This window comes from Aythya marila (assembly GCF_965140915.1).
Source record: "Aythya marila genome assembly, contig: HAP1_HAP1_SCAFFOLD_173, whole genome shotgun sequence".
Taxonomy (NCBI): domain Eukaryota; kingdom Metazoa; phylum Chordata; class Aves; order Anseriformes; family Anatidae; genus Aythya; species Aythya marila.
Genome location: NW_028137021.1, coordinates 90,038 through 105,814, shown reverse-complemented (window position 1 = coordinate 105,814; position 15,777 = coordinate 90,038). Strand labels below are relative to the sequence as shown.

The 15,777-nt window shown below is 44.2% G+C and overlaps 1 pseudogene across 1 annotated transcript in view; it reads right to left on the bottom strand.

Moving 5' to 3' along the window:
* LOC309891231 (ATPase family AAA domain-containing protein 2-like) overlaps positions 1-9,816 on the bottom strand; it is a 36,374-nt pseudogene extending 26,558 nt beyond the window's left edge. Inside the window, exons 1-4 of the transcript in view lie at positions 9,806-9,816; positions 6,578-6,737; positions 5,626-5,717; positions 4,960-5,198 (exon numbers count right to left, since the gene is read on the bottom strand). The product of the transcript in view is annotated as an ATPase family AAA domain-containing protein 2-like (transcript). The remainder of the gene's footprint in view (positions 1-4,959; positions 5,199-5,625; positions 5,718-6,577; positions 6,738-9,805) is intronic.
* Between the last annotated feature and the right edge of the window lie 5,961 nt (positions 9,817-15,777).

Here is a 15,777-nt window from a genome sequence, read left to right as displayed (position 1 = left end):
CCACCAAAGCAAAGCCCAAAGAGCTAGTAACTTCGATAGGAAAGTTTTAGATGTACTTCTCATATCCTCCTCACCTCTTTTCTTTACAGGAGGCTTAGCCACTTCATTTAGAATTAGGTCCTCAAAAAAAGATGCTCTCTCTGCCCTACCAGGCAACTCAATATTGCACACTTCTCCAAATTCCTTATTAAATAATTTTTGGATCTAAAGCAGAAGGACGAGAGACATTTCAGATTTAAGGCCACAAAAAACTCATCTTCTATTCCAAAAAGACGAGTACCTTTTCAAATTAATAATAACCTGAAGAACACAAACTGAAAAAAGTTATCTTCCTGGCCTTAAAAGGCTACATTTTCACAGGCTGGCACGGCAAATTCAAATATCACCTTTAAGAATCACCTATAGAATTAATGCTCGGTGAAGGGATTGTACGCTACACTGATAAAGTAATGGCTTTCACCACATCCAACAGCGCCTCCTTTGTATTTACTTGCCTTGCTGCAGCCCTTACTTAGAACCTTTATGGCTATAGAGGGAAGAGAAAGGCTTCAGCAGACAAGTGAGGGCTTTTTGCTGAGTTTTTATTTCTCTCCCAAAAGGTGTCTGAAGTAGCTAGTACCTCTACGTCTTCCTCCATTTTCAAGTTCTAGTATTAAAAGGTAGGTAAGGAATTTCACTACTTATTTTAGAAGGAATTTACAGCCTGTACAAAAACTTCTGTGGGAACTCAAGCACTTTCAAAGCAGTTGATAATAAACACGTCTAGGTAAGACCCGTTCTCTTCCCCCAATGACTGAGACCAAATCATCACAATGACAACAGCGTGGTCCTGTTTTGGGCACCTTCCCTTAATGTAAACTCTCAGAAGTCAATGAAGTTCTGCACGTACTTTTACTACACTTTATTTAGGATTACAACTAGAATTCGATTCCAAAGTTACTTTAGCAGAAATTGGAACTCAGCTTTCCAGCTTGGAAAGCTTTGGCCTATATGAAGAAAGAAACTGATTTATTTATTTATTTTTTTAATCAAAGTGTTTCAATTCTCTACTAAATTGCATTATTAGCAGTTTACCCAACATAGCATGGAATGGCAGACTGTCAGAAGAAATCTCTTCAGTAAGAACATCCTCTTGTCATTTCAAGCACTTCATATTCTTGACTGAACCACTTTGTAGCCACCAGAATTATTGTATTAATTTATTATTTGCATGTGTGAGAAGGGGGTGAAAGTCACTTGCTTGATTCAGAAAAAACCTGAAGCAGATGCTTTCACAGTATTCTTTTTCTCTAAGCAAATTTTAAGTGATTTGTTAGGGTGCCTGAGTAATAACAGCATGCATTTAAGAAAGCACAGCATTTTGATGCTGAAAGCATATATAAATTACAAGACACTGAAGAAATAGTAAGAAAAGTATTGACAAATACCTCTTCTGGGAGATCTGAGTGACGTACATCAGACGGAGCAAGCAGCAAAACTGGCGAAAATGCTGGAATGTTACGTAGTAGAGTTAGAAAAGTAAGTTTCAAGGCAGGTCCAGCGTTGTCCCACCATAAATGGATATCTGGGACATAAATTGTGCTTGGTGCTGTCTTCTGAGCATTTCGGATCAGCTAGTGAAAAGGAAAGCTTGGGTAAGAAAACTAAAACACGTACAAGAACCTCTTAATACATAGCTACATAGCCATCTGACTGCCCCATGAAATGAAACTGCGTGAACAGAGTGGCAAGCATCCTTTCACATAAGGAATTTCTCTGTGCACCCTTTCAGATTATCAGTATTCGGAGAACTCTAGTCAGAAGATGGGAAGGATATATTCAGGCAGTGGCTAGACACCGTAACTATATGGCCACAGCCACAATCATCGCATAACAAAGAAAGGAAATGTCCCTCTTAAGGGACACATCAGTATTCAGTCGTGTAACATGTCTGTCCTTACTTGTATGGCTCTCAAATGTTTCCACTAAAGGTAAAAATATTTTAAGGTAGTGATGCCAAACAAGAAAATGGATTTCCTGCCTAAAAGTAAAAACACCAAATCTGTTCATTTTTTCTAGTTAAAACCACATCACCGTGCAAATGAAGTGTTTTCTGAATGTTAATGCTTTTATTGCACATACTGCAACAGCACAAGTTGTGTATGTCCGTGCGAAAACAAAATAAACAGAAGCCCCAAACCTTGGTTGCCTTACTAATATAATTTAGAAGAAGGCTACAAAAAGTAGCCGACATGCAGTCTGATACAGAGCCATCTACTGGGAGCACACAGTCTTAGGAGGCAATGAGAACTACTTTCTGGATCCCAGTGACATGAGCAGCATTTCTTTCCACAAAGAGATGTTTATTAGCAACACCGCCCAGCTTCCTGAGCTGCTAGCAACAGCCTCACTGTAAAACTGGGTATGGAAAATGTCGACATGTACAACATCCAGATTGTTTGTGGTGCTGTCTAAAAGAAAAGGGCATTTTCAGACAGAAGCAAACATCCCAGCACATTAAAACAAGGCCACCTCCATTACCAATGAATTTTGCTCACCTTACTTGCAACTCCATTGATCCTTTACATACAGTCAGTGAATCCGATGAGAAGAAAAAGAAAAAAGGTACCTGTCCACAGATTTCTTCTGGCGATGCAACGTTTGTAAGCAGAACAGAAAGGTCCAGGGTGTGAACGGGAAATTTCTCCAAAGCGTGCAACACCGCGGGTGCCACGTAAGAAACCTGGCCGTACCCTTCTTTTTTACTATTAGCAGACGGGGCTGGCATGATGTTGGTTCACAGAAAGCACTCCTAGAACAGGAGTTAAGAAAACAAGTTTATAAATGAGGTGCTGAATAGACACACAGATGTTCCAAGTAATTTTCCTATAGACTTTCTTTTCCCTCCCCAAATAATCCAAATGGCAGCGGTACATTAAATACATGTAAGATTTCCAGTTAAGTTATTCAGTCATTCCAATTGTTTCACCTTCTTCCCTTGTGTTTCCTATTCTTTACTAAACCAAGACTGCAAATTAATATCCCTGCAATCTTGCTTTACTTTATTATAAATTTATTATTTATTATATATTTATTATTTACTTTATTATAAATTTATTTTTATTTAAAAATAAATTGGTGAGGAGCATTTGTTTCCCCACTACAATCAGGCTGTACCTCTGCTGGCTTAAATCAAAGATGCTAGAGACTTAGCCTTGCTCTAGAGGACAGAAAATCTTCTGGACAGCACAGCAATAGAAACTGAGAAAAATAACTGATCCAGCTGTGACAACATGATCTAACTTTCCAACTGTGGGCTTGCATGACTTCCATACTAAAATATCACAAGATTAACACAACTCGGTGGCTTAACAAATAAAGACACCATTCAATTTTCTCTCAAGGTGTTTTAACAAGCCCTTTCTCAGTTTTCTTTCTGCTACATAATTCACTACTGGTTTAACAATCCTGGAAAACAGAAGGGCAAAAGGTGGCAACACAAACCCATAAAGCTGGGGTATTTTTAGCTAAAAGGACAGACTGCACATTTATGTGGTCTTGAGTCTTTCAAAGAATGCCATGGATTAAGTCAACGTGTTCTGGTAGTCTACGGATCACTTTGGCTTACGAAGAGAAGCCTGGGCTTTTCAATTTGGTCATTCAGAGCAACTTCATTACAACTTTAGTCCCTCCACCCTTTCTTCTTGTGAATACCAAGCACCCCTTCAACACACAAACTTGATGTTGCCCCTTCGTCTACCACCCCTCGCACTTTTAACAGCTGGAACTGTTTACAAAGGCTCAGCAGACCTGAGAATTTAAACGTAACAGGGATCTATCTTTCTTTACCTGCTGAAACAGAGGCAATTTTTCTCTGGTCCGTTAGGCATTCCATCTTTTAATTCATCTCCAGAAACCAAGGATGCATCGTCATCACTGTCAAACATATCATCTTGTAAAATAGGATTGAAATGGTCTGAAAGGCAAAAGAGGTTTGTTAACTTTCCTGAATAGCCTTTGTCTCTTTCTCTTCCATTAATACAGCTTCTAAATCAGTGCCAAAACCCTTTCTTCATTTGAGAGCACACACTGAAAGCTATTTCCTAGAGTTCAGCCCACCACAGATCTAAGGAGATGGAACAAGGCCCTACAAAGCTGTACTAAGTCCCACTGATGTGTACGTATAAGGTACGCTACTCTTGGTGATTTTTTTCTCCCCCTTAGAATAAAGGAGATTACGAACAATTTCTGCAGTTGCTAAATAGCTAAAATAAAACAAAAACAAACAAGACCATTTCTTTCTGGAGGAGGTTCCCACAATGAAAGCATGGGGATAAAGGATGTGATGGCCACAGAATTCCATTCATCTAGTAAATATCAATGCTAATTGATCTCACGTGTATAGTACGATCCACAAACATTTAAATTAGGAGACTGGTTAAAAATGATGATAGCTAAAACAATATTTAGCTTAGACCAGTTATACTTGTATCCTGGTCCTGACATTCTTCAGAAAGGAATTAGAAACATTGACCTAGAAATGCTTCCCCTCCAAAGATCTGAGTTTTGATTTTTTAAAGAAAAATAGGTGCCTTATACTTCAAACCTCAAGTCAACCTCTACAAATGCTAATTATCTTAGCTGCCGTCAGAAGCAGGATGCTTCAGTAGAGAACGCATCGTCCTTTACTGTGTTTTGAGTCATTCAGAGCTTCCATTTGGCATTTCAGTTTCGAATCCACAATAAAACCTATGCGTTGTATTCCAGACTTGCCCAAAAAAAAGACATGCACATGGAAATAATAAAATTCTACCACCATTATGTCTGAAAGGTTTAAGTTGATTGCACAAACCGCAAGTTTTTGCTTTAGCAGAATTATAAAGAAGTGGATGCTGTGGTTATACCTTGCTGTCGGTCCTTCTTTAGCGCAAGCTGTGCATGCGGGAAGATCTTCTGCACAACTTGTAAAATATTCTCTACTGATCTTTTAAAAAGTGGCTTGAAAATGGGTGATAGTGCTTATACGGGTGAAGCCTTGATCCGGTTTGAAGCTGGAACAACCTTCTTCATAGCCATGAAAAAGTCCTTTGCTTTTATTTTAATAGAATTAACGTCTAGTAGCAACTTCTCCCTACTTGCATAAATCTGAGGATAGCATCGGCGTAGAGAGCACAGCGCAGCTTCAGTACAGAGGGATTTGATATCTGCACCACAGTATCCTAACAAACAAAAATCAAACGTTACATCGGTCAAGGCCCAGGTTTACAACATGCAACATTTAAAGAATTTGTAATGCCAAAACCAAACAGCTTAACAGGGAATTCAAAGTGCTACCGCTCTGCAGGGGTGTTTCATGTTGCTCACTGCCTGATATCCTGCGCTTATGCAGCTGAAGCAGACTCCTCATCAAAAACTATACTCTTGAGGAAGATGCCCCAGAACCATTTAATGTTCTCAGACAACAAGAGGAACGATAACAAAGAGTAAATAGATGAAAGCATCTCACTCAGATTGCTATGAAGGCGTGCCAGCTGCCTCGTTGACTAGTTGTGCAGCAAGGCACAAGAGCATGGGTACTGCCTGGTACAAGCTAAGGTTCTTTACAACTTGGTCACAAGCAAGAATCCGTTTCTGTTTCAGTCTTACCAATGCATTTCTCAGCTAGTTCATCAAGCAACATGTCCGGTGGCTGAGGGGTCCAGTCACAAGTATGAATCTTGAAAATTTCTTTTCCAACCCTGAAGCAAAATCATTGCATTTTAGCTTGTCCCAAGTTTTCCTTAAAAATACCAACAAGAAACAAACAAACCAAAAGGCAAACAAACAGACAAAAAAAACAGTCCTCCCTCAAAACCCCTCATCTACTAATACACTTTTCTTACTTGCTCAACTTTCAAGTATTTTACAGTTATTTAATATACACTCTGCATTGTCAACCAGGAAATTGAATAGTTCTTATTTGTTATACTGAACTTTTTCTAGGAACCTACAGTGAAAGAAAAGGCATTTATAGCTTCAATAACAAGTTTCCAAACTACGAGACCTAAGGACCCAGAGGAAAATACTGTAATGAAAAATTTATCCAGAAACATTTCTTTGCTGTCCAAAAAACTTCTCTAAAACTTAGCAAGCTTTCATTGGGACAGTCTCATTACTTCATCACATTTGCTTTCCAGCCAGTAAATTCACAGAAAGCACTTCTGGCACAATGCTTCCAATTGCTACAATTACTATAAAGAAGAAAAGAATTATGACTCAAACTACTACCACTGATCCGGGGCACAATCAAATGCAAACACATCCCCTATTCACTCATAAGTGAAGGATTGAGACCAAAAACACAACTTCATGATGAAAGCGCCCAAGTGGACTAAATAATTAAGCAAACAGGTACAACTTTGGGAATTAAAGGTTTGATTATAGAACTAACTACTTGGTGGTATCATCCTGACCATATATATCCAGTACCAGATTTGCCCTCCATGGAACAACGCAGTGTCTCCACGTGTCACTCTTTTGTTCAAGTTGTCAATTATTTTTTTTTCCTATAAAGTTGGACTTTGCCATGGTAGCACTAACGTTGAATTTAAGTTCTCACCTCTTAATTTGGCAAGTTGAAGAGGAACTGTCTGCCAAAGCGTCCTGGTCTTCGTAAAGCAGGATCTATAGAATCCAGTCTGTTGGTAGCTCCGATTACCACGATCTCCCCTCTGTTATCTATGCCATCCATAAGCGTCTGAAGAGTTGAAACAATGGAACTAATAGAAAAATATAAGTTTTACTTACTGGTTCAGTAAATTTTGATACATTCCACATGACTTTTTTGATGCCGGAATAACCTTCTTCCTAGTGGTCATTCAAAACTGGGAAAAAAATAGTCTACCAAGTCGGGGTTTTTTTGATTTGATAATAAATCTGCAGACTGTTAAGTCATCAAGCACTTCAAGACTGTTTGAAATAATCTCTACGTTAATATAAAAGGAGTACTGCACACTTCTGCTCAGGAAGAAAATCACGGAAAATGTCAACTTTGATTTTAGATGTTGAATTTGTTGCAGTGAGATCTTCCTCATCGCACGATTCTATTTGGATTTAAACCATATTATCTATGGAGAGACCAAGATTAGGACAAGAACAGCACAGAGTTCAGCATGAAGCCAATCAGGAGCTCAAGTTTGTATTCTTTGTATTCAACTTTACCCTTCTCTTGCTGGAAGGACCTGCTTTTTGACTCTCCTTCTCTTCACTAGGAGCATGTTCCCTCTTGCATTCGTAATGCTCTTTCTCAGTGGTTTTAGTCTTGTCCTTTGTATCTTGGCATCTCTCTGTAACAGCTGAGGAGGAAAGGTTTTTAGAGCTACATTCAGCGTCAGACTTGAGAGAGGAAGTTTGCCGCAATTTCTCACCAGGCTCACAAGACTCTTTGCCGGACAAAACGGTTTCTTTTGAAATGAGGTCACGTTGTTTTGATCTTCTTGGTTTCTCCTTGTCTCCACGGTCATCACATTGGTACTGGGCGAGGTATTCATCATTCCCAGGAGATTTCGGAGGGTCCACGACACTGCACAAAATAAAATCACATTTCTCACTTCTGCTGAAGGACATGAATATTAAGAGTAAAACCTTCCAACGTCGAACAAACAAACAAAAACCTCCGAACTACAGGAACCCTCGCAAAGATATGCCATTTAGAAACCTCTCCTGTGATTAGGACACCTTCTTCAGCTCCCAGAGAAAGTGCTTTTTCCCCTCTTGCTTCTGAAGCCATTGCACTAAAAAAGCAAACGCATCTGTCTCCCTCCACATGCTGCTCTGAATAAGAGCCAGAATATTCAAAGCCACTCTATTTGTTCTCCCCACATAGCCGAAAAAACACCAGTTGAAAGAGTTTTCTACCTCTCTCCACGAATTTACATCCACATATCCTATGACTGCAAAAATAGAAGGCGGGGCTCAGGAGAAACAGCCAGTGCTGGAAATGAAAAAAAGCAGCCTGTTTCTTCAGAGTCTTAAGCCTATGCTACTAGGAACAAAACAAAACAAAACAAAACAAAACAAAACAAAACAAAACAAGAGGAGAGGAGAACAACAGCGGGAAATTTACCTATTCTCCAGGTGTTCAATTGCAAAGCCTCCTCTGGAGGATCAACAGTTGTGAATTCAGTGTGCTTACGAGAAATCAGATCTACATCTGAACCACAACTACTTCAGTAGTATCACGAACTTCTGTTACTCTGAAGAAGCAGTCAGCACCGTTTCTATGTTAGGAAAGAGCTGAACAGAGTCTGTTATTCACATCAAGTAGTCAGGCAGGTTTCTTTAGGAAGGCTGGGTTTCACTAGAACATTACTAGCCTGTAAGCCTCATGGCATCACCTTCCACCTTGACTGCTGAACCTCCTTGCTCCCTACTATCTTCTTTGCCAAGATACAGCTGTCCACATTTACTTTTCCTACTTGGCTGGACTGAATTTAAGAAGATCTTGCATCTAAGAAAGGGAACAAAAGCTGCTGCCCAGCAGCGTCTGGCTCAGGGAGGAGTGAGAAAGCTCTGTGCAGTCCCCAAGGTCCGTGCAGCAGGAGGCAGGAGGTGCTCCAGGCTCACAGCAGCAGTTCCCCTGCGGCCTGTGCAGGGAGAGGCCCCTGGTGGAGCAGGCTGCCCCTGGTGGAGCAGGCTGTCCCCCTGCAGCCCATGGGTCCCCCGTGGAGCAGATCTCCACGCTGCAGCCCCCCTGCGGGTGGAGGAGCCCCCGGTGGAGCAGGTGGCTGTGGCCTGGAGGAGGCCGCGGCCTGTGGAGAGCCCCCGCAGGAGCAGGCCCCGGGCTGGACTGGAACAGGCTGTGCTGAGCCTGCTTTGCCCGTGACGCTCCTTGTGGAGTGATCTCCCTGTCCTTCTGGCAGCCCTTGAGCCCTTGCCAGCCTCTTTTCTCCCCTTGGCATTGGAGGAGGGGCAGGGAGAGAGCGCTTGTGCTGGAGCTCAGCTGCCCAGCTGAGGAAAACCACCACGGCTCTGTCTTGCCGCTGCTGCAGCACGCTGGTAGCAGCCAGCACCGTCTGTTCTTCGAGCCTCAGCAAGCCCACAGCATCTTCCCAGAAGGGATCCCTTTCCTTCACGCCTGACAGGCGCCGCCTCCAGAGGCTGAGGGCTTGTGCCCCGTTTGCAAGCGCTTTCTCAGTGCCCCCTTCCCCAGAGACGGATCCCAGCTGCTTGGCTTCACTGCCCTCTGCTGCCAGGCTCCCGCAGCTGCTATCCCAGCAGCGCAGCGAACATGCGGATAGAAGGCTGCATCATCGTGAGTATCCGCACGTTCCCATGTTACATCTTTCATTTTCCCTCATTCACAATCGTGTTTTTTGGTCAAGAAAAGTTATCACAAGGAAAAAAAAGAATTGTACTTCTCTAATAAGTAGTCTTTGTTGTCCGGCCAGTATCAGTAAAAATCCCTGCTCGCCGGTAACTAGAGCCCTTCATAGACCAGCGGGGGGCAGGGGAAAGGCCTCCTGCCCGGCCGGGCTCCCCTCTGCTGCCCTGAGGGGGAGCAGGCCGTGTCGCGGGCCCTGTGGGTCGGGGTGCCCTTAGGGGAGGGGGGGGGGTGAAGGGCGCAGGGCCTGGAGGCAGGGCTGGGGGCTGGGGTGTTCCCTCCCCCTGTACCAGCCCCTTCTGGGCCCTGTGAGACGCGGAGCCGCTGCCCGGTGTTAGGCCCAAGGTCTCCTGTCAGGCCCGGGGCCGCCCTTCCCCTCGCCCTGCCCTTCCCTCCCGCTCCTGAACCCTTCGTCAGGCCTTGCTGGGCCCTCTGTCCGGCTGTCTGTCTGTCCGTGCATCTGACCCTCTGGCCATCTGTCCCACCACCCTGCCCCGTCCCTGCCCTCTCCCTAAGGAAGCAAAGAGTCCCCGGGCTGCCTTCATGGGGGGGGCGAGGGGGGAGGGAGAGGGGAGGTTCTGCTGAGAAAAAAATGAAAGATTTCCCCCTTAACGGGCGCCTTGCGAGTTCTTTCGAGTTCCAACCTTCTGCCTTCCTTCCGTAGCAGTGCCTCTAAGGGGTGTGCTGTAAGGCAGCCCTCATCTGGCGCGTTGCTCCTCCGTTCCCCCAAGGAACTGCCTTCAGGATCTGACTAACTCTGGATGCACCCGGTTGTCGCCTTAATTTCTCCTTTAGCTTGCTGAAAACAAGCCGGTTGGGTGACCTTTTGCGTTTCTCGCTTAAAATTTGGATCGAGGAGGTCTGTGTTTCCTTACGCTGATGTCCACGCTGAAGGTGCAGAAGGGTTCCGTGCTGTTGCTTGGGTCAGCCTTGTTGCCAGGTTTGGAATGTTTAGCCTACCGGTGCTTCGGTGCTGTTGGGCTGCACTCAGAGTGTGAGCTCTGGGCGTTATTTCTCAAATACTGCGTTATTTGAGCGTACAGACCCGAGATATTCTGCGGAGAGGTGATTTAAGGCACGTCAGAACCACCGCTGCAGCGTGTGCCAGCGTCGGACGCCCGTTCGAGTGATCGGGCGGAGCAGGTGAGTTGAATTTGGTGCTGGGTGGCGAGGTGGTGTTGGGGGAAGAGCTAGGCTAAGGAGAGCTTCCTCTTGCTCTGCCCCTTCCCATCTCAAATGGCCGCTTCCTGGGGAGATGGGTTCGTTGGGAGGTTAACTACAACGTTACAGTGAGGATGAGGAATCACCTTTAGTCCCGTAGGTATTTGCTGCCAGGCCGCAGCGTTGATTTCAGAAATTGTATTTAAAAAAGGGAAAAGAAAGGAAAGATGTATTCTTTAACATACTCTCTTTTCTCGGAGAGTAGATGGAGGAGCTTCAGCCGTGCCCTTCCTCCGGAAACGATTCCCAGTGTCTGCTCAGACACTGAGGAGGAAAATGGAGGAGAGCCACCCGATAGAAATAAAGGAAAGAAGGGGTCATGGATTAAGGGAAAAGCACTACTTAAAAAATTGGTGCTCTCTAAAAACGGGTTAAGGGTTTGGGACCTGCAGGTGCTGCCTACACCTGTGTGCGTTGCAGTCGTGCCTGTTGCCACTGAGCAAAACGGGGAGAGCTGCTTTGTCGAACGCGGCGTGTTAAAGCACGTGCCACTGCCTGGAAGAAAAGCACGGACTTCCCTCGTGTGGGCCTTCTTCCCTAGCGATCTGTGGTTTACCTGATGGTTTCCCATAAGCTGAGAATGTTTAAAAGAAAAAAAAAAAAAAAACAAAAATCAAAAACCAACACCAACGTTGAGAGTGGTGAAGCAGATCCTCACGTGGGGACTCAGAATCAGCGGTGACATCACCATGCGAAGCATTGTGTGTGCTTCGGGTTGGGGCTGCTGCGAGCCTCGCAGCGGGGAGGGAGAGCGGATCCGGGGTGCCTCTGTGTCAGCCCTCTGCCCTGGTGGCTTTGTGAGCACTGAGAGTTTGACTCCTGTGTTCCCAGCTTTCGCTTCCGCACCTGCGGTGTGGCAGAGCCAGCGAGCTGCTTGCTCAGCTGGAGGAGGAAGAGGAGTGACCTCAACATTGCCGAGGTAAAGCACAATTATTGAAAAGATTTGGCAAAGATGTGGGTTGTACCAGCGCGGCTGCTGCAGCTGCAGCAGATCCTGGAGCATTGGAGAAGATAGAGAGGGTTTTCTTCATGAAAAGAATGCTGTTAAAAGTGTTTTCATGCCAGAAATTAGGATAAACGCCTCTGTTGTTTGACATCCTCTATTGAGCTGGCACATTGGCATTACAGCGTACCTGGCACGCTGTTTGTATTAAAAAAAAAAGGTATTTTATTCAGGGCAGGCCAGAAACCTGCCTTGGCACTTGCACATCGCAGCAATGCTTACAGACCCTGCATCCTGGCTGCCAGGCCAGGATCTAAATCCGATGGTGCTGTTGGTAAACTGAAGCTCAGGAAGCGCTTCTGGGTTTTTTTGTCCTTCCATGTGAATTTTTACCCTGTGAAGATGGTGTATTAAGCTATTTTCGTAACAACAAATAGGTTTAAAAGCAGTTTCAGTTTAACATCTACACGCTTGGGTGTTATTAACAGAGCTTTGTATACTGAGCTGGTGCTTGGTAGGAGAAAAAACATCAATCTTACCTGGGAAACCTGGACCCCCTCAGCTACATACTGCTATGAGGAAACTCAGATGTAAGAACACACTTAAATAACACCTCACCAGAGCTGTTGTGCTCCTGACCACCAAAGGCACCTTTTTCCAACACCGTCGTACTGGAAGTTGATGCAGCTGGTTCCATCCGTAACGTGTGACTGTACAGTGCTGTAAAAGAACTATTTTTTCACAGCTTTGGAGAAAGTGAAGCAGAGAAAACCACGCATAACCACTGATACCTGGACCCCAAACTGCCACAGGCTGACGGTGATGCCCACTGGATATCTCCTGATACCCTGCTGCCTTCTGACTGCTCCAGCAGAAGTCCTGTTTTAATTAGCCAGCAGGTCCCTCTGAGGGAGGGACTTTGCTAAAACTCCTGCCGTAGGAAGTATCCTACGGGAGCCAAGTTGCTAAACTGATGTGTGGTTTTCCCTTAACCCCCTCACCCCTGACTTTCCAGCTCCTGACAGCACTGCCAACGTGTGCAGTGTCACCGTGTGCCATCTAGGTGCCAGCTGCCATGGTTTATATATTGTAAAATTAGTGATTTGGGACTCGTGAGCACTGAGGAGAGGCTAGCAATTGCTTAAGAGCTTTCCTTGTGTCGCTCTGGGGCAGGGAGATGGGTGAAACATCTTAGGCTTGAAAGTGATTCCCTGCAGAGTGACGTGCTCAGATCTGCACAACAGATCTGTCGTTTTGGTCACCTTATTAGATCCCTGCTTGAGAGGTTGCTTGCAAGAATCGATTCCTCTTCACCTTGATGTGTCAAGCTAAAGACAAATCTGTGCCGAAGCACTGTTTGATCAGACGAGTGCCTCAGTTCAGGATTGTTCTTTGACAGCTACAGAAACAGCAGGACGATCAGCGCCTTCAGGAACAGATGAATTTGATCTTGAGGCTGTCGTAAAACAGGTCCCTGAAGTCTGAAGACTCTTCAAATAGTTTGGGCCAGCAAGGAGCAGCTGTACGTGGCGGCTGCGGTAACTCGGGGCTCCGAGTCTCAGAGAGCGTGGTGAAAGGTGACCCCCAGCTGGCTGCTGGAGGAAGCTGAGGCAGCGTTCAGCTCTAACCTTTGCCTTCTTGGCTGGCATCTTTGCACTCCTGCTGTCAGTGGGTGTTGAGTGTCCTTCCCGGCAGCCTCAGAACGTGCCCTCAGATGTAGGCAGCATTTAGCAGCTAGAATTCCCTCAAATAGAAAGAGTACAAATGATGCGTTTTCTGCTTTTGCTTTGGAACTCTTAGCTTGAGGTTTTCCTGCAGGCCATGAGGTTTCTTGCAGCAGCAGGGATGAGTTGTGTTAGCAAGAGGCTGTTCTGTGCTTCGACTGTGGGAAGATGAATGGTTACGTGTGCACCGTTAAATATAACTTGACACCTAGCACACCGCACTTGCAGCCTGTGGGGTGCTTTAACAAGCAGGTAAATCAGCAGAGGCTGTTTTGCAGCCGGGGTGATGCTGGGTGATTAAAAAGCAGGGGCAGAACAAGGAGTTTCTAGTGTTTGTTCTTGCTTGTCATCCGACTCTCCACTTCCACTGTTCTTTAAAAAAAAACAAAAACAAACAAACAAACAAATAAAAAAAAAAAAACAAGCAAGGGGTAAGCATCTTAATATCTTTATTATAAATGGAAGGCACAAAAGAGGCCAGCAACAGAGACTGTCCAAGAGAAATGCTTTGTGCTTTATAAACAAACAAGGAAGTACCCTTAGGTGGGTGTGATAATCCTCCTCTAATGCGTTTTTGGGGTGCAAAAATAGATTTGTTCCTTTCTTGCTCTTCTCTGCAGGACAAAGGCAGAATAGGCACTGCAAAGTTAGACCAGGGAGGTCAGTTTGTTCCGTACTGAGAAAGACAAGCCTGTAAAACAAACTAGACAGATTTTCTTTGTACTATTCATCTTCCTTCAGCAAAGGCAAAGCTTATGACACTTGTTGGTGTGTATTTCCAGACCCCCAGCTACTGGCACTGTAGCGCATCTCTAATTCTTTGGTACAAAAGGTTCAAAATCTCTTAATGCAAAAATTTTACCAGCACCCTGGAGCAAAAAAAAAAAGAAATCTAAAACCCTTACCAACTTCTATTACAGACCTGCTGAGTGCACCAGAGTTACTCATTTTTATTCAGGCTTTCAGGGGCAACTTCAGTTGGTTTAGCGCTTGGATTGCTATGTTGGCAGATGTCAGTTTAAAAAAAAAAAAAAGCTTTTGAGGTCCTTTTTAAAATGAGACTGCTTTTTTGGAATTTGGAATACTGCAAGGTATCGTTGGTTTTGCTTTCTTCCCATTCCTTAGACCAGATCCATTCAGATTCTGAACAGCGTTCCCGGTGTGTTCAGGAAAATGGAAGGCAACAAGCAAAATGATGAGCTCCTTGGGCAGTCAAAAGAGCTAAATCTGGAGAGTGTTTTGAGTCAAACTTCCATGCTAAGGAGCACCAGTAATTGTTAGAAGTAGCTGCAGAGGAACCTGCATGGCACTGGGTGTGTTTCTGAAGGTGCTAAAGGTCCGAAGTGACGATTCCTATCCATACTAAAGAAGAGAAGGAAACCTTGCACTTAACTACTGTTTTTATTCCCTTTGTCCAGCAGTCAAAAGCAGTAACTAATATGAGAACCCAACTTTTCCTCTCTTTATTTTAGATTTGGGAAAATTCCCTGCCAAAACAATATTTCCTGGAAAATTCACTAGTGTTTGTGTGAGTAAAAGCTTCCAACCTTTTATTATTAATTTGTAAGAACTATTTCATCCACTTTTGTCCAGAAGAGTCAGAAATAATTTGCACAGAAATGTGCAGCGTTTTAATGAAAGGATTCAGAATCACTCTGAATTGAACTTTATCTGGTCTGGTTGCAGGTTTTGTGACATTTAGTGTCTTTAAAAAAAAAAAAAATCAAAATTTCTGACTTCATATCAGAAAAAAAGAAAAAAAAATGCTTGTGGCGAAATAAAATCTGTTGCAGCTCTGCTCATCGAAAACTCATTGGCTGTTAAATTGGACCTAAGTCGTCTTCTCTAACCTTTCATGATCCTGCAGCAATGGATGATGATGGATATATGGATTAGGGAACAGCACGTGATGGCAAACCTGTGGTATTTGCTACTGTACTGGGTCTGGCTGGAATGTTTACTTTCCCTGCAGCAGCCCATACAGTGCCGTACTCTGTACTTGTAGCTGGAACAGCAGTGTTATCACCCCAGTGTTGTGTGTACTGCTGAGCAGCAGTGGCACAGCATTGGGCCTTTCTCTAACCCTCCTAGGGGGTGGGCAAAAAGGTGAGGAGAGAAACATCACTAGGGCAGCTGACCTAAACCAATCAAAGGGATATTCCATACCATGTGATGTCCCACTCAGCAATAAAAGGTGGAAACAGGAAGAAGAGGGGAGGGGTGGGCTCTCGTTGGGAAAACGTCGGTCCTCCTCTCGAACACCGGCTGCGTGCGTTGAGGCCTTGCTTCAAGGACGTGGTCAATCATGGCTCATTTGTGGGAAGTAGAGAGTAATTTCTTTCCTCTGCACTTCCATATAGCCTTCATTTATTTTGTTTGTTTGTTTTCCTCCCTTCTTTTTATTTTTCCTTTTCCCCTCCCTTTTCCCCTTTCCCTTTTATTTCCCCTTAGTTAAATTGTTTAGTTCATGGTAGTCTTTATTTAATTATTATAATTTTTTCCCTTTAATTAAATTATCCTTATCTCAACCCGTGAGTTGTTCTTTGCTT